This window comes from Bombyx mori, chromosome 8, assembly GCF_030269925.1.
Source record: "Bombyx mori chromosome 8, ASM3026992v2".
NCBI classification, from domain to species: Eukaryota; Metazoa; Arthropoda; class Insecta; order Lepidoptera; family Bombycidae; genus Bombyx; species Bombyx mori.
In genome coordinates, this window is record NC_085114.1 from 9,922,766 (window position 1) to 9,943,446 (window position 20,681).

General features: G+C 36.6%; 1 protein-coding gene across 1 annotated transcript in view; it reads right to left on the reverse strand.

Moving 5' to 3' along the window:
* LOC101746495 (kazrin) overlaps nt 1-6,638 on the reverse strand; it is a 137,055-nt gene extending 130,417 nt beyond the window's left edge. Inside the window, exons 1-3 of the mRNA XM_012695567.4 lie at nt 6,519-6,638; nt 4,060-4,306; nt 3,128-3,392 (exon numbers count right to left, since the gene is read on the reverse strand). The gene's annotated coding sequence lies outside the window, so the exon portion shown is untranslated. The remainder of the gene's footprint in view (nt 1-3,127; nt 3,393-4,059; nt 4,307-6,518) is intronic.
* Nucleotides 6,639-20,681: the final 14,043 nt, after the last annotated feature.

Sequence of the window (20,681 nt, forward strand, 5' to 3'; positions counted from 1 at the left end):
GAGGCTTTATTTATACGAGGCAGACATTGCGGCTCGTATAAATAAAGCCAGAGCCGCGTTTAGTGAACTTAGGCCAGTGTGGAGTTCCTCAACCTTAACAAGACGAACAAAGGTGAGGATCTTCAACTCAAATGTAAAGTCTGTATTGCTGTACGGGAGCGAAACTTGGTTTGTTCGCAAGGACTTGATCAAAAAACTTCAAGTGTTTGTGAATAAGTGCCTGCGTCAGATTTTGAAAATATTTTGGCCTGAGAAGATCACTAACAAAGAGCTGTGGAGGATCACTAAACAGACACCAATGGAGAAGGAGATCCTTACGCGGAAGTGGTATTGGATTGGTCACACTTTAAGAAAGCCCGATACCCACCTATCAAAGAGAGCACTGTCCTGGAAAGTGTCTGGCAAAAGGAAGAGAGGCCGCCCCAGAACAACTTGGCGTCGCTCGGTGGAGCAGGAGCTAGGGGTCTTGGGCATGACGTGGGAGAAGTTAGAACAGACTGCCCAAGACCGATATAAATGGAAAAATTTTATTCGAGCCCTACACCCCAGCAGAGGGTAATAGGAAAGAATGATGACGATTATGAATCTAACATACACCCAGCCGGCTGCTGATCGTAAAACATAAACCACATCAACTACACTTTGGTAAGAATAATAAAAAAGTCCGACTTACGACCAGTTCTCATTATTTCTGTTACAAAGCAAAAATATTAAAATAGTCGATATAAGTATGGCGAATCGGTGAAGTTTATTATCGGCAACTGATTTACAAAATGGGCGCAAAAATCTTGCCAATATGTTTTCAGAAGTAGACATTTGTAATCCAAACTATTGCAATCAGAACTAGGCCACACGTTTTGTGAACAATTCCTTTGTAGCCGTTTCGAGACCCGTAAAACTGTCTTAGCTATGAATTGAAATATTACACAGTAATCACATTTAATATTTCAGTCCTATTTTAACGCATTAACCATTAATAGAACTATTTCTTGATTTTGACCTACATTTTCAGATCGGTAACAAAGATACTCTACTCTATTAAAGTAAGTAGTCTAATTCATTGAATTTATTGAAATTTTACATTGTTTGAAATTCATTAATTAAGTGTGGCTTTCAAAATAATTTATTTTATATCTTCATTAATTCTACAACACTAGAAAGGTAGCAAGGCTTTGCTGTATATATCCTTGGCATGTCTATTTCCGAAGAACGCAAGAACGTCTTTCGACACATTCCTGCTAATACTTTATATAAACAAAACTCAGTCATGCTTCGCTGTGATTTTCGCTGAATTCGCTGTAACAATCCGAGCGTCAGGCATCCTGCCTTGATGGTACTACATCGGAAACTTTCTAATTAGTATCAGCAACGACTATACAAAAAACTAACTAACACGATCGACAAAAAAAGTGACTATCGAAAGCATAAAACACGAACAAGGGCACTTAAAATTTAGTCATTCTACTATGTTCCTTTACATTATTTTTTTTATTGCTTAGATGAGTGGACGAGCTCACAGCCCACCTGGTGTTAAGTGGTTACTGGAGCCCATAGACATCTACAACGTAAATGCGCCACGCACCTTGAGATATAAGTTCTAAGGTCTCAGTAATGTTACAGCGGCTGCCCCACCCTTCAAACCGAAACGCATTACTGCTTCATGGCTGAAATAGGCAGGAAGGTGGTACCTACCCGTGCGGACTCACAAGAGGTCCTACCACCAGTTAAAATTACAAAGTCGAATTCAGGATTTAAAAGTTTATAATTCCGAAATTACAATTTTCATTTCCTTATAATTCTAATATTAAACCAATTGTATTAATAACAATGATAGTATTATGTTAAGGGTACAGGAACTCCGGAGGAATATATCCGAATCGTGAATTATGTGATCCAATCGAGCGCCCCGCACCGAACCAAACTTGAGAATAATCACTCAACTACGAAGATATATTTTCTTTGTATAAAATGTACTCTGAGCAATGAATATCATTTATTCTTAAAACAAAAATATTGTTTTTATTTTTTTTACTTTTTTTATGTTAGGGTACGTCACTCGTTGTCAAGTGAACAAGCTGTCTTGTAAGCGCCCATATTATTAATAATACGTAGCATACCTTTACGGACGCGTTTAATTTTTTACACATCATTCATATGATTTCAATTTATTTGCAGAACGCACATCTTTTAAATTCTTATTCAAATACATTTTAAATGTTCTTTTAAAAAGGAATATTCTTTCTTAAAGAAATAACGTGTTTCATTTAATTAACACGACACATCCTCAATGCAAAAGCTATATTAATGAAAGTGTAGTAAGTGATTTTAGTAACTATGATAAATTCTAAAGTGGTTCGAAAATTTTATGTATTGTATTTCTCGATACCCACCCCACACATTTCTTAACGGAATACAGTTAATTGACATACCATTGCATTAGTTTTTTTACTTTTTTATAAATTAAAATAAAGAAAATCCCTAACAGTTTTCACTAGATCGTTTGTATCAAAACATTACAATTGAATTTTGTAACGAAATCATTACATTTTATATGTATTTTCCTGTAAAAATGCCATGTTTACTATAGATATTTACGGAGAAAGCGATGTTCCGACGGAGAAGTTCTCGGACTGCCGTAATTGCTAACAACCTTTTAATTATTATTAAACGCTAAACTAGAACATAAATGTTCCTAGTATTATTTACTCGTAAAGCTACCTATGCTAAAGTCATCGTTAAATATTTATTGTATGTAAGTTGTAACGTGGCACGTATGTATGTAGCACCTTTGCTAATAAATTATTCGCAATTTCACTTCAGATACAAGCCCTTTGTTGTACGCATTACTTTTAACGACCTCTTCAAAGACGATGTCATGCATAAGGTATGTTATACGGAAACACAAAACGATTTCACATAAAACTTTACGACACTAGACATAAATATGTCATGGGTGTTATCGAACGTCACCAATAAAATACAACAACAACAATAACAACAACATGAAATTTTTAACAACACAACTCCGAAAATAGCTTCTTTTGTGATCAATATGTATGTCCTTGACATTTAATCACATCCGTACTCTCAATACCTATTCATATCTCGTTATTTAATAAACACCCACCTCAGCGCTTCCTGTGGCTCCTCACTTTAAACCAAGTTCCGAAGTGGCACAAAATTTTCGCGAAACACTCAATAACCCGTTTGTATGTATGTAATTAACTGAGTCACTGGCGTTTTCAGAGTCACTGGCGTAGTTTTCTTAGCGTAGTGCGGGTTCGTAGCGGCGTAGTGATGGCTACACGGTGTAGCGATCCGTAGCGCACGAACGTAGCAGTGAAGACGACCGAGTCGACTGTACGCGGCGCTCACGACGCGGACACGGACTGCTGTGCATAGAGTAGTTTCGATTAAAAGAGAATCGGAAATATTAACAGAATACGTATAATAAAATTGTATGTCAGTTTCTGAGCAATTATCAATGTTTTTCATGTAGAAGGCACACATTTTAAGCTCCATAACTAATAATTAGTCCCAAATAAATTAAAGTTTTAATTTAAAATTCTTTTTCCACGTTTGGATTTCCGAGCATCGGACAGTGTCAACAACGCTATAAGTATATTTGGATCGGGTTTGATCGCTTAAGAACATCGAACTAGGTCTTCGGTGTCTTTTCCTTCTACTATGAAATGTGCCAGAAATAGTCAAGAATACTTTGGAGGTAAATGGTCCATATCGTGTTCTTGCTCCTTAAACAGCCCCTTAAATATGGACGATAGTATGACATGCTGCCTATGATATACAAACAGTTTTCCACTAGCATCACATTTCAATCTGGTTCAGGAAGTAGATTGAAAAATGTTGTTTTCCGCATTGATCTCTATGTAAGTGCTTTTATCAGTCCAGATCTTGTATAGCATTGGCATTAATGTTTATGCTGATGCGTCTTCGAATATCCACTTTTCACGATCCATGGTCGTTATTGAAAAATCGTAGATTTTGTGTGCAGTATATATGTATGTATCCAATTTCAAGACGTCCAATGATCCAACTTACTCGTGCAGTTTGCCATCGTATCCTTAATGCTGAATATAAACATTAAAAAAAAGGTGCAATAAATTCAACAACTCTCTGCAATTTTAGTTGAGTCTGTGCATAAAGGAGTGTGCAAATTGCGCCTGCGCGGTGTGACGTCAGCGCGTCTCGCCCCGCGCTCAACGCCACGCCGCCCACACGCCACGTTCCCTGTCGGTCTCCGCTACCGCTCGTCACAGATCACTGACTGACAGACCACGAGAATCACCTTCAAGCGAATTAGAACGCTTTTAGATTGAGATAGACATATGAATGATCTTAAATTTAGGTCAAGTAACTAAGCTATTTTACTGTAATATTTAATTCATTTTTATGACACGACAGTCGAACCACTGTTTCCGACATATACCAAGGTGTGTTAATTTTTCTGTCACACACATCTGCGTAACGTTTAGGGTATATCTCGTACACTCAAGACCGTCAGCATTTACTGCGATATGATGTTTACAAAGGTGTTGTAAGTTGTAACTTGGCCTGTATATCGATTCCTAAACGAATTATGAACAAGTACAATCAGGGTAAACTAGTAGTGGATGGGCTTTTCGATGAAAACTACAATTCTTGACCCAGAGACAGAATACCAAAACTACCCGGATTACCATGCGTCCATCGATAAAGAAAATCACTTTTGTTTTTTATTGTATGATGTTGATAAACTTAAGTATTATTTTAGGGATGGTTATTATGGAACATAAGCTATTTACTATAAACAAAAAACAAGCAAATTAATAATATTTTACTTTACCGCAAACCAGATAGTACATTTCTGCAAATAACGTTAATTTAACGTCAATCTAAATCACGAAAAACATACACTCAAATTCTGAATTAAATCAAAACTAGCTCATTGAACAAGAATTTAATAATAAAAGGCACAAACCTAAGCTAAGCGAAAGGCATACTAAAGGTAAACAGTGAGACGCAACGTGTGGACGCACAAAGCGGAATTCTATGAAGCTCACATAAAAGGAATGGGGATGTTTTCTCAGAGAGCCCTTTATTTTGGGGTTGTCATCGGCCCCACTGTTATACTGACCCCCTGCACTGAGAGGGGTCGGTGCTAGTTATAGTCAATAGCGTTTTAAACGTTTACGAACACTACTAAAGAGCTGATGACAGATGATGACGGAATTTTATGAGCAAATATGATCCTTTTTTTATTGCATAGAAGGGTGCATGAGTTCACAGCCTACCTGGTGTTAAGTCGCTACTGGACCCCTAGACATTTACAACGTAAATGCCGCCACCCACCTTGAGATATGAATTCTAAGGTCTCAGTATAGTTACAACGGCTGCCCCACCCTTTAAACCGAAACGCATTACTGATTCACGGCAAAAATGGGCAAGCTGGTGATACCTACCCGTGCGGACTCACAAGAGGTCCTAACACCAGTAATTAGTTGTTTTTGTTACCAGGTTTTGATTTTTATCACACGATGTTATTCCTTCACCGTGGAAGTCAGTTGTGAACATTTGTTAAGGACGTGTTTCCTTAGAAAAATTGATACCCGCCTGCGGGATTCGAAGACCTGTGCATCGCTCAACACGAATGCACCAGACGTCTTATCTTTTACGACATGATGACTTTGCCACTACTCAACTCGGGAAATAAGACTGAAGCTTTATTTGTACTGAAATATGGAATTTCCTGTGTAAAACCATGTAGTATTATCGGAATTTTCATGTTGACAGAAACACACAGAAGTACCGTATGGGGTCTTAAAATATTATATAATGATTATGAGAGTTCATGTGAATACTTCACCTAATGTCGTATAATGTCCGTGTATTCGACGGAAACGCGTTTCTTTATCCCTGAATCACAAATATGACGTAAATGATCTAGATTATTATATGAAATATTTTTATTACACATAATTAATGTTATTAAACATATTTTTATTACACTAGCTTACAGTTCACATACATCGCAAAGTTAATCCTCTCCTTTTTCTTTAAATTAGAAATTTAACGCGGGCGAAACTGTAGAGCAGGTCTAGTGAATAATAAATAAAACGCTATCTCCTACACTTTGTTGCAAACAAATAATATCAGGGGGCTATTAACAGAAATGCGACAGTGATCGCGTGATATCCTTCTGTCCCTCCAAGACTTAACAAAGGTGCTTCGTCACCGAACATATTGTAGCTTTTGTATAGACAATGTGCTTAAATTTTGGTTTTTCTTTCAATTCGATCTACACAAACGTTACTATACTAATTTACCAGTGAAAATAAGCTGTAATTATTAATGCCACCTTAAAAGCGTTTTAAGCACTGGCATTGGCGTCTTCGGGCGAACATTGGCGTCTTCTGTTTAATTAATTAAATTGCGACAAACATCAAAGCAGAAAATAATTAGGAAAGATTTCCAACTTAGCTTCCACGTTCTTTGCCAAAGTATTATAAATAAATACTAACTGACGGTTTTCTTTGGAATCCGAACAACGGAACATGACAGTATTCTATTCGCTCCTCGTAATGAAGATTTATCGGTGATCTCTTGTCGGCCGCGCAAATTACTGTCTGCACTGACTGACAGACAGGAATGCACAGATCACATCGAAAAATATAATCTGTGGTGATCTTTTTATTGATCTTTGATCTTTTTATCCTTGATCCTTGATCGTTTTATCGACTTTTAAAATTTGTATTGAATACAGTCGTAGGTCGTAAGAGGGTATATCAGTAGGAAGGTAGGAGGTACGTCACTCATAAATTTCGGTAATGCCAAAAGGGGCTATACAATAGTATAGTTTGGGTTAGCATTTCAATGTATATTTCTGTTTATCGACATGTTAATACAGCGGTTATATCAACTCGATTTAGAAATCGATCGGTAGAGATGTCGACTTCTATATCTCGGGATTCGAGTGAGATTTTTTGGAATGCATGGATTGCAATTGCCCCGAGGCCTTGCCACTTAACTAGAACATGTAGGTGAAATTGAGGGTTCGGCGAGGAAGGGGATGATTTCTTAATTAGCTACCTACTCTTACCATTTCTATCTCTATCAACAACACGAAACTGGCATAGTTCAATAAGCATATTAATTCGATACAACTAGAAAATTTAGTATATTTTATTACTACGGTACCACAAGCACTCTTATCGATGACTCATCATCCATCAAAGTGTATCTTACTCCTATATATTCTAATACATCAATTCTATTTGTCAATGCGAAGGATCCATCAGGGTGGCGGGATTGTCTCATTCGATAACAATTTGCTTCGGCTACGTGATTTATGGACTTAATACCCGACCCCTGGTTAACTGATGTTACAGTATTAACTTGGGAACTCATATTGATTGAAAAAAGATACGATATTCGCACGGACGCAGATGGAAAATTTCGGTAGAAATAATTTCATTTTGATTAAATTACAAATGCTTTTTTACTGGAATAAGCCTTTACGGGCCATTTCAAATCGTCAACTTCACCGCTAATTCATAATGCGATTTTAACACTAAGAAGAATCTCAAACTCAAGGCAGGCACTCTTTTCCAATAAAGGTATGTTACTGGTGGTAGGACATCTTGTGCCATGAAGCAGTAATGCGTTTCAGTTTGAAGGATGGGGCAGCCGTTGTACTCTAAAAACTGAGATTTACAACTCGTGTCTCAAGTAGATGTATATGGGCTCTAGTAACCAATTAATACTAAGTGCTCCGTAACCTTGTCTACCCGTCTAAGCATTAAAAAAAACAAAGTGTTATATATCGCTACTCAACAAAAAAACTATTATACACTAGCTGACCCGGCAGACTTCGTAGTGCCTCAATCGATAAATAAAAGACCTAATCTTTTGTATAAAATAAACTTAAAACAAACAAAAGGGATTCGTCCGACGGGGGGAATATCAAAGGAAAACCAAATTGTTATTTTTATCTAATTCCGAGCATTTTCATATTTATCTACCTTTTAAACCTTCTCTGGACTTCCACAAATAATTCAAGATCAAAATTAGCCAAATCGAAGCAGCCTTTCTCGAGTTTTAGTGAGGCTAACGAACAGCAATTCATTTTTATATATATAGATTTATCCAAAATAAGCATGCTTAGAACTAGAACGGGTCTATATTAGCGAGCACTGGTTAAATATTTGTTCAGTACCGTTGCTGTGTGGCCCATAATTTCAAACCGACGAGGCTTTGTCATTTACGCAGTCTCTGACTGTATTGCTTGCCTTTGCTCCTAAGGTAGTGCATATTTTTTATTGTAATCTGTTAAAGCTAAAATCCAAAATAGTTCTAGGTATTTTGTTGTAGTAAATTAAGCCTTGACCAAGGAACTATTTAACAAAATTTCTATCGTCGTTAAATAAGCTTTATATAACATAGCTTAAATAAGCTAACCAAACTAACTTAGCTCTAGTTTATTTCATAAGATGTGTATATATAATAATTTTTTTACAGAACAGCTTTAAATTTTGATAATCATATTTTATACTTGACTATACTACAAAATGAAAAAATGCTCTATATCACAGGTTTGCACCGCAGCAAAATCCCGTAGGACATAATACTATAGTATTTCTGTAGTATTATGTCTTACGGGAAAGAAAGAGATAAGTCAGAAGTTTCAACATTCATCCTTTGTACTAATTTACTCATTGCGTGAGCAACTGAATTAGGTAATCCTACGAGTCCTTGTAAATGTATACCATTACAATTTGAAATCTAAAGAGATACCACGAGACATATCTGATTAATTCTGATTTAAGTTTTAGAGCATCCCCGTTAACTATAACAGAAGATTTAAAATCAGCTAGATGGCAATTCAAAATTCTAATTGTGATACATAGCCTAAAACCTTTTCTACTAGTTTCTAGAATTATAATTTAGAAGGAAAGGTCCCATAATATTAAAGATGTAGCTTCTGAACGTTGGAAAACTGAGCAATTTGTGGAGAGTATTAAGCAGTAGGCAGCGCCTTGGCTCTGCCCCTGGCATTACTGAAGTCCATGGGCGACGGTAACCACTCACCATCAGGTGGGCCGTATGCTCGTCTGCCTACAAGAGCAATAAAAAAAAAAGTTTATTTAATTTATAAAAAATTATCCGTTAAAACATCTTTATTAATATTTGTTCGGTCTCTCAAGCCGTGCACCCCATCAATTTTAGCTCAGAACGATCATTATAAACAACATAAATCACGTTGGGAGCTTCCGACACACGATACCATCAAAACGAGGTCGCATGGTCTTTTGTCACTCCCCGCTGCAACTTATGCTTTATTTTTGCTCAGTCATTCATAAAATTCAGATCAAAGTAAGAAGTGAGTGCTATAAGCAAAGAAATAACGAACACGACCTCTTTAATGCATACTATTATTTTAGAGAACATTAATAAATTGAGCAGTTTGGTCTTTAATAAAAAATTTGGTCAATGCATTTGAGATTTGCATGAACATAATATAGAAAAATTTTATTTATCTGTGATGACAATAATTATTACTTTTACTGTTAACTAGTTATGTATTCCTATATTTTATTTATAACACTTAAACCTATTATCAGATCAGGGATGCGGTACTAGATAGAACGTTGAACTGCTAAGATGCGTGACGATAAACATATTATATACTCTGCGGAAATACGAGTGTTAAGATGGATGTGTTGAGTTAAGCGAATAGACGAACAGATACGATTAGGAATGAATATATTAGGGGAAATATAATAGTATCCGCCGTGATCTATAATATTAGGAGTAGTTGGTTAACACAGCTTAGACATGTAACGAGAAATTCACGTAACTAGAAGTGTTCAATTTTTTTTTGGATACCTTGCGCTTTAACATTGTTTGTTCCCAAATTAGTTCTTTTTTGTTCCAAAAAAATTTTTCTCGACTTACACGTTTAATTTTCTTTTTGATTAAATGAAAGGAAATAATATAACGACAATAACAAAAGCGGGATAAAACCGTAAAATTAGTTTTAATTGAATTTATGACTCGCAAAAACCGAAAAAAATCCTCTGCTCTTCTTGGAATCCCGCCACCGAAGTTTATGTTATTTATTCTATACGATCAATATTTCTCTAAATTAATACGTTCGTCCTGTTTCTAGTGAGACCAATCCATCCATCGCAACCATCCCAACATTCATAAATCCATTTACATAGATGAAACCGTTTACATAGAACCTTGAATTGCCAACAAGAGATACGAAATTTATCCTAATAGTATCATTGGAAGAGTGTTTAAAGACAGTAATTTCATGATACACTTGAGACTTCTATCTTACATCTTAAAGTAGGCAAGTAGGAACATTCACTATTCATGAACAATAGTAACAAATCAAATACAAGGCTGGCCATAAAACTAAAAATACAATTGAACGAAAAACATAATTAAGTACTTCCAGCAGAGGAACGATTTGAAATCACACAAATTTTATTAAAAATAGATAGTATAATCAAACTATACGAAATTGAAAACGCACTATATACAGAACAATGCATAAAACAAAAGAATATGAATTCTGTCCCCCAACTCTCACGAAATGTACGTAAAAGAAACATTGCGCACGTCCGTATTGTGAATATTGTTTCCGACCCTCCTGTCCCGGCTAATTTAATTCCTTCCCTGTGACCTCAACGTACCTATGTACCAGACAATTTTCACAATATAATTTTCCCTCGAATGTTCGCATCTCCCCTACATCAGATTAGATGACCAGCGAATAAATCTTTATCGTGTTCTCGAATTGAAGGCAGTATTTTACCTTATGGTTTTCGCATTAAATATTTTACAAGACACCATCTTCCACTCTTGCAATCGTTCTTTACGCTTTGTCAGCGTTGAGTTGCTTTGTATCTAGCTATTCTCTATCTGCATCTATCTATATATAAATAATTTTATACTAAAATATAGATAGCGTTTTCGATGACAGTTCAGGCTATATTTTTTTTCATGACTGTCGGTAAAATAGAACTCAAATCTAAGAACTCTATTTTGATATACGGGGTCATCAAATACGAGGCAAACGTAGCGTTCGAACTACCAACCAATTGCTACATATAGCTGCAGTACTCATGCGACTAAAAAAAAATTGTGATTCTATGACGTGGTAAATTCACGCTGGGATCCAATGAATATTTATTTTAGGATATATAAGATTTATCGTGTTCCAACATGGCCAATGTGGTGGTAGATTATCTAAAGGCTCCAGTAATTGCCTTAATTTTATTATGTAACACAATTTAATATACATTCATTCGGATAAGTTCTTTATCTGACGTATGACCGACAGTGCTATTCGTCAATTAATTAGGAGGAGATCTGAACGTGGTTTGTTTTTAATACTCATAACATTAGCATTTTGAAGAAATAGGTGTTTATAATTCGATTGAAATGAAGGAGTTTGTGACATAACAAGCACAGCCAATTATACACGGAAAGTTCTGGCGCGACATTTGTTCCGGACAAGAAAAACAATTTGAATTTCAAATTAAAAACAACTCGAGGAAAACAAGAAGTTATTGTCATTATAAACACATCTTGAGAAAATATGAATTATTTACCATACATACAGAGTGATGACACGCATACATTTATTTAAATCATTTCTGCAATATATTATAGATACTTAGTTAAATATATACAGAGCCAATTAGATACATAAAAAACATATTGCAGAAATTTGTGAAAAAAATATTGTCTATATAATAAGCTCTTAATAAAACTCTTAATAAATCGAATTTATGCCATTCAAAGGTAACAGCATAATATATCCCACTTATAAAAAGATATGAGAACTTTAGAAGCGCCTAATTTGACGAGTTATTAATTTATTTAAAATAATAATAGAAACTCCTCATATTTATTTATGGACAAAGACAAATAACAAGATCGGAAGACGGATGACAATAAGTACCCAATACAATTATAAGATTTTCTTTTAATACGCAATGGAACTTTAAAATGAGGACATTGATCAATTATGAGATTAAATAAAATGGACACAAAGTCGAAGACGTGGTCAGAAAAAATTTAATCTTTGACAATTATTCAAAATTGCTCTAGTTTTTTATTAAATTTCGAGGTTTCCAATTTTTGCTAGCTCAAACTATAACAATTAAACAGTCGGCTTAGCTTGTTCTTCTGTGGGTGGAACAATTTAATTATAACAAAACGGTAATGCAAAACTCTTGTTTCATTTTAAAAGCCGCAAGTTCCCTTTAGTTATTTTTTATGATACTATAAAGTTAATTAATTTATTCTGGGTCAAATTAAAATTTGTAAGCGAAGGTTTTTCATTAAACTTTGCGATGTTATAGTTTAAATTGTACAGAAAATTGTTTTACACTTATTTTTTGTAAAACAGTAATATATAAAGAGCCGCGACAAAAGCATATTTATGAGTTTTTTATTTATTTATTGCTTAGATGGATGGACGAGCTCACAGCCCACCTGATGTTAAGTGGTTACTGGAGCCCATAGACATCTACAACGCAAATGCGCCACCCATCTTGAGATATAAGTTCTATAGTCTCAGTATAGTTACAACGGCTGCCCCACCCTTCGAACCGAAACGCATTACTGCTTCACGGCGGAAATAGGCGGGGTGGTGGTACCTACCCGTGCGGACTCCCAAGAGGTCCTACCACCAGTGATTACGCAAATTATAATTTTGCGGGTTTGATTTTTATTACACGATGTTATTCCTTCACCGTGGAAGAAAATCGTGAACATTTGTCGAGTACGTATTTCATTAGAAAAATTGGTACCCGCCTGCGGGATTCGAACACCGGTGCATCGCTACATACGAATGCACCGGACGTTTTATCCTTTAGGCCACGACGACTTCATGAGTTAGGAAATTTTATTATAATTTAAATATAAGTATGTACATATTATTATATTGACCAGAGAAGCAAATGGATTGTTAGTGTTTTGAAGAATTTTAAATGCGTCAATCGCTCACCTCACGTGAGTACCATACCCAAACTAAATTTCATTAAGTCATCTACAGACAAACTTTTTTCTTCTTCTTTCTTTTCTTTTTTCTTTTTAGAATTGCAATAGCAATTAGCTTTAACATTGGAACGCACAACTATTACGGGGTAGAAATAGGCAAATATTGCATGATCGAATCACGACAGTTGGTTCTAATGAATAATTAGGTGCATTTAGTGCAGTACGTATTAGGTGTATTCGTCGTGACCTAAAGGATATGGAATACTGGAAATTTACACCTATTAACCGATGCTACCAAGTCTTTTTTTTTATTGCCCTTATAGTCACACGAGCATACGGCCCACCTGATGGTGAGTGGCTACCGTCGCCCATGGACGTCAGCATGCCAAGGGCAGAGCCAAGCAGCTGCCTAGAAATCCCGCATGCGGTACCAATGTTTTCCAGGAAATATTTACCGAACACGTGCTGATAGATGACTTCCCATGAAGAAGGAATAAGACAGTGTAGTATAAAAAAAATCTATCACTATGGAAAATTGACTTTAAGTTCACTTTAGAAAGAATTTTGTTAATATCTACCAAACTGTCCGTAGTTAGAATAGCTCCTTAGGCTACCCACGATTAAATAGGGGAAAAAACTGCCTTTCATATAATAAGTGGTGGTAGGACCTCCTGTGAGTCCGCACGGGTAGGTACCACCGCCCCGCCTATTTCTGCTATGAGCTTACAGCCACCTGGTGTTAAATGGTTACTGGAACCCATAGACATCTACAACGTAAATGCGCCACACACCTTGAGATATAAGTTCTAAGGTCTCAAATATAGTTACAACGGCTGCCCCACCCTTCAAACCGAAACGCATTACTGCTTCACGGCAGAAATAGGCAGGGTGGTGGTACCTACCCGTGCGGACTCACAAGAGTTCCTACTACCAGTATAAATATAATATATAAGAAGATCGGTATTCTGAAATGAATTTATATCAAACAACTTAATTCAAAGGCACACGAAACGGATACATGACGAAAATGTAACGGCAACCAGCGTTACATAAATTCTCATCACGAGTATATAGACGATGAAAACCCAAGTTGGCGCCTCGTCGACATGATCAATCACAACATAACACTCCGGAAAATATGTAAATTTGTTTTGAAAAAGTTACCGAGCCAATCTACGAAATCCTTCGGTGGGCGGATTATACAATGGCCGCCTTTAAAGGGATTTAAAGGCTTTTGTAATAAAACCATTCCACGGAGGATACGCAATCATTCAAGCACTCATTAATCTTCATCTTGTCAAAGAAACTGACTTATTTTCTATTAAAGAAAAACGTTAATTATTTACTTTTGCTGGTAATTTCTGCCTTACGTTTTCTTTTACTTTATTCTTGTTAATATCACTAAAGTACAGTAAAAGAGGAGTCTTGTTTCTTGGTAAGACATTAAAGACTAGACACGAACCAGTTCACGCGAAATGCTAACAAAAGACAGTCTATTTTCAAAGTATTTAGCTGCTTTGTTACCAGCTTGGACGGATGCATTCAAATTGTTTGCTTGTCTGCCAACGTAACTAAATAACTTTTACTCGCAATTGCAAATATCTCTAGCACGTGGTTCTTTAACCGCGTTTATTTAAATTTAGTGCTTTAGTCCTTAGAGGTTAGGGCCTTTTTCCAATGCTGGACGCGTACAATAAGCCACTCATATCATTGGGTATTCGCGAGCGGGTAAGGTAAATGACTTATGCTAATACTCGTAGTCTCGCGCTATTCTGTTTATTGGTAACTAAGGCCAATTGTTTAGTGTTTCTTAGGTAAGAAACAATTTATTTTAAAAGTAACTTAACTGAAGTTCTATTGAGAATGACTTAGGTCGTTTTAAAATTTACAATTTAAGCATTCCAGACTTGTCTTATCTTCGAACAATACCGGTTTAGCATCGCAATTCTGCTACAAAACTAAATTAGTTTGTGAATACAAAGCTATAATCCTATTCCTTTGAAGTTGTGCTCAACTGCAAATTAGGGATACAAACAGGGGTCACACTTTACATTAAACAGAATATACTTTCACACCGACATAATTCTGGTTAGAAAGTAATATTTTATGCGAAGTTTTATCGAAATTCAATCAAAATCACATCTACAATTTAGTATAGATAACATTGAAACCAAAGAAGGAATGGTATCCTGCTAATAATCATAAGACGAGTTAACTCAGCCATGACGATCTACCATTACTTCACCGATCGTTTCAATTTTCCTATTCATTTTTAACCCTACTACAGTATACTACAGGAGATTTAAAGACATTTACTTTTAAGTACCGACGAATTTGCAAGTAGACTGGTTGCTTAAGGACCAGAGAGCAACTATTTATCACGAAAGAATACAACATATTTCATTATTTATAAATTACAAATTTAATATTAATGCGGCTGCAATCATGGCGCGCTTATTTATCAAAAACTGCACAACCCTACATTATCAAGATGTTTAAGGCTTTACTAAATCCGGTGTCTGACTGCGCCGAAAGCACTAAGAAGATTGAAAACTTAACAAGATTCGAAGAATCTATCGTAAATTGCTTATTTCGAAAAAAAAAAGAAACTTTTCGCCTGAATCTTAGTTAAAGACTATCAATTTATTTCAAATTATTATTTTACTACTGCAGAATTTTTAAGCATGATTGGCAATGGCAGGAAACAAATTCAATAAAAATGTGCTATGGTTTTTTGACTTACAATACTTGGTTTGTAGGCTTCCTTTATCTATACTAATATTATAAAGAGGAAAGATTTGTTTGTTTGTTTGTTTCGAATAGGCTCCGAAACTACTGGACCGATTTGAAAAATTATTTTTCCATTAGAAGCCGACATTGTCCCTGATCAACATAGGCTACTTTTTTTTTTGTTTGTTTCATGTGTGTTTTAATGTTTCCGAAGCGAAGCGAGGGCGGGTCGCTAGTAAGTTATAATCATAAACTATGTTCATCATAGTTACTGTAGCTCTTCATATCTTCTAAACTTCGGACAGGTTTCAAAGAAAAATACAGAACTCAAGAAAATTTAATAATTTTACTTCCAATCCTCTTCTAGATACGGTGAATATAACATGTTTGTATATATGAACGGGACATATCACTATTTGATTTAGCTCTCAGTTTTACGACTAACTTTTTGTTTCACCTTAACCGTCTTGAGAAATACCTGTCCTTAGATTTAATGGAAACTCTAAGTTAGAAATTAACTTGAGAAAGCGCCCGCGGATAAGCTGCCTACATACCAAATCGTATTAAATGATGCGTGCATGCTACGGATCCAATCTTACGACAGATGCCATTTTTTTCTTATTAAATAATAGATTCGTATTTTTTAAACTCCGTAAATTGGCATATATAGATAATAACATCTCTCTGGTAATTTACACCGCAAATCATAGGTTTTATGGGAAAGCTTTTACATTTCTAGCGGCGACCGAGTACCTGGTGTGCTATAAGCTCCTCTACCCATATAAAATAACAACCAATTCTATTACTCTCTACGGACGAAAGCTGAAGAATTAATACACGCAGAAGAAGATTGGGGCCGTGGCTTCGTATGAAATGAAAAATTATAATTTGCGTAATTACTGGTGGCAGGACCTCTTGTGGGTCCGCGCGGGAGGGTACCACCGCCCTGCCTATTTCTGCCGTGAAGCAGTAATGCGTTCGGTTTGAAGGGTGGGGCAGCCGTTGTAACTATACTTGAGACCTTGGAACTTATATCTCAAGGTGGGTAGCGCATTTGCGTTGTAGATGTCTATGGGCTCCAGTAACCACTTAACACCAGGTCGGCTGTGAGCTCGTCCACCCATCTAAGCAATAAAGAAAATAAAAAAAAATACCATTAAAACTATATTCCTGAGCACTTAAAGTAACGGCTTGTAAAATGCCTCTCGGGGACCATAAGAAGAACGAATGCGGTCACTCACTTTGAAATCCCCGATCATTTTTATTACCGAGATAACAGCAATCTTTGTAATTCAATAGAAAACTTTATTTGTAGTAGGGAGTATTGTAAGCGGCACGACTATGTACCCACATTCTGTCCATTTCTGCCGCAAAATTGTCATTCCTCCCTGTGGCACCGGTAGCTACGTCTACGCATTAAAAAAGTAAGACAGGAATACAGATGTTAGTATCATACTCCTATATTTATTTAAAATTTTATTAATTATACAATATTAAAATATATAATTTATTCTTTTAAATGTACAAAAGAATAGATTGCCGCTGATGGCGGTGTCTACGACACAAGCCACCAGTGGTTAGGAATCCAGAGAGAGAAAACTCTTCACAATATGCGCCGTATAAATACCGATAACTGCCAGGTTATCACACTTCTTCTTCTTCTTTGTCGTTTCCTCATTACTGAGGGTCGTGACCACCTTGGTTCAGTTTTTGCACCAGCTTCCGCCAATGTTGCCTGCATTCGGCCTGCTTAATGGCGCCCTGGACGCTGGTGTTTGTGGCCTCCTTGACAATGTCCGTCCACCTGGTTGGCAATCTTCCTCGATTTCTCTTTCCTTCCACGTGACCTACAACTATTAATTTTTCCAAGTTCTGAGGATTTTGTCGAGCCACGTGTCCGAAGTACTTGAGGAGACGCTGCATACAGATTGCAGATAGACGCGTCTTGACGTTTAGCTCCTCCAGAACTGTCACATTTGTTCGGCACTCCGTCCATGAAACGCCCAACATTTTGCGCCAACACCACATTTCAAATGCGTCAATTCTCGATCGGGTACTATCACACTAAAGCAACACTATTTCGGATCACTATTTCTCCACACTTTTTATCTTTCTGGCAATGAATAATTTTTTGTCACTTTTATGTTTGACCCACTCTGTAAGTAAGTATTTATTGATAGGAAAAGGGACTTACAAATTCAAACGTACAAATAGTTTTTTGAGGACAGGCCCTCAAATTCAATCAGGCACGTGAAATGTCCGAAAACAGATTATGATTGCGAACCGCACGTCCGAATCGTTTTTCAAGAACGGAACCCATTTAAACCACAATACCGGTAATCGGGTGCCAGCCATTCCGGTCAAAATTACGTTCCGACCGCTTGCCCAGCCACTCCGGCTAGAGAGCACTCGTGATATTGATTTATCGGTACGGAAAAAGATATGTATAAAAATCGTATGTATTAAAAGTTCATCTAAATGCAAAACTTGTAGCCGTTTAATTATCTGCCTTCTAGTTAAACAATTTCAATTAAAGTGATGTTATTAATCATAAAATTATTATATTTCCTATTTATTTCTAGTCATTTTAAAAGGTGGGTGGCGTATTTACGTTCTAGATGTCCCTGGGCTCCAGTAACCACTTAACACCAGGTGGGCTGTGAGCTCGTGCACACATTTTAATGTGTGAAAATTTTAATGTAATTTTGGAAAGAGAGAGAGGAGTCGTTTTTCTTTGCACTACATTACCCTTCGCAGTTAGTGGCTACCGAAGTCCTAGACAACAACTTGAATACAAACCAAATCAAATGAAATCAAATCAAAAAAAAAATTATTCAACATAAATGAAAGTAGTTACATACTTGTTGAACGTCAAAAGAACTACCGCCAGTAGGATGGATTACGTTATTACACATTTCTATATGATATACGGAACCATGATAGAAAGCAGAAAGAAGACTGCAAGCCTTAGACCCTTTTACAATCAAATGCGATACACGACAGGAACCACAGCGCTGCAGAGAATGATCATTGAACCGGAAAACTCACAGTGATCAACCGAGGATCGTCAAAATAAAAATCTGTGTTTCACGCTCCAGTACTCGAATCGGAAAAATTTTTGATTTATTCCCATCTCATATTATGCTTACGCTCGAAATATTAAACTTAAAAGACGTGTAATAATACTTTGTAACTCTAAAACATTGCGCGTTGAAAAAAAAATCAGTATTACTCCCCAGCGGCTGTTGTCGCAGACATTTACGAAATACACGTATATTTTGTTTTGACTTTGCAATCACTGTATGAGGTAAAGGCGATTGTCAATCAGGATCACTTTGTGAAGAACACCTGAATAAATATGGTGGCGTTTTTTTTTTTTTGTTATATACTTACGGAACTTGTTATATACTTACGGACTACCTACGGAAGTGTCTTAGAATAAACATTTTCAACTAACTAACTAACTAGTGGTAGGTCCTCGTGTGATCCTCGTTTGAAGGGCGGGGCAGCCGCTGTAACTATACTGAGACCTTAGAACTGATATCTTGCATTTACGTCATAGATGTCTATAGGCTCCAATAAGTACTTAACACCGGGTGGGCTGTGAGCACGTCCATCCATCTAGGCAATTAAAAAAAAAAAAAGGTGGCGAAACTTTTACGATGTAAAAATAACATAGTCGCTGCGACCACATTAACCGTTTATAAACCCCTAAACTGAGGTGAGAGATGGGGCTCGAAAAGGTGCCCGAAGCGGAAATTGCTTGCAGAGATGGATTCCGTTCGGGCCGGCCGCACTCAATCTGCGGTCGCTCCACGCTACAGACCACACGGATATTCAAAGCAGCTTACTTGTTTATTAAATTGTACTCGAAAGTCTGTTGACCTTAGAACTTAGAAATTGACCTTAGACCTTAGAACTTATATCTCAAGGTGAGTGGCGCATTTGCATTGTAAATGTCTATGGGTTCCAGTAACCACTTAACACCAGGTAAGCTGTGAACTCGTCCACCCATCTAAGCAATAAAAGAAAAAAAAAATGTCTATAACTGAACATTATACAATATTGTCCGTCACTGATACGAACTTAATTGAGAAAATTTGCAAATATGATTAAGGTGTTAGGCTTAGAAGTGTTAGGCTTATAATTGGACGAATTCTAAAACATTAAAAAAAAAAGTTTGAAAATATTAACGAAAATTCCTACTTTAAAACGAATGCAACTAACAATCTAGCAAACATTTAAGAGGAAATTAACTTTTATATTTTATGCATATATATTATAACCATTCCAACAACTAATGACATGAAACGGGTTTATGACCCTAATTTTCTCTAACTATATTAATTCTAATAAAATATGTTAATAAGAAAACTAATAAAACAGCCATATAAGCAATAATAAATCTGTACCTAACCTATTTTTCCACCTTTTTTTTTTTTTTTTTTTTTTTTTTTTTTTTTTTTTTTTTTTTTTTTTTTTTTTTTTTTTTTTTTTTTTTTTTAACGCTGGGGAATCCATTTACTGATACCCGGTCGAGGGGGGTAACGGACCGGGTTATGTCGGACTCCGGCGCCTCCTGAGAGGAAGAAGGGGAGAAGAGAAGGACCGAGGTCCTTCACCTCCCCCAATTTCTCACAGGAGACTACGCCTTGAAAAAGGCGCGCGAAGCACTTGCCCCGCAGAACGACTACCGACTAAACCCCATCGAGCTCCACCACACCGACTACACGAAACTTACGGTACCGCGATGCGCGCCGAAAGTCTCGCCTTAGGCGGTACCCGTACTGATGTTAAGACGGGATTTCATCCCCGGGAAAATCCCGTAGAGCCTCGTCTCGGGAGACACACCGTGAGCGGCGCACAGGAGCCACCTTGCACCGCTTCACCACCGGACCAACAGTCGAGTGCCGGGCGCCCCCGCACCCGGCACT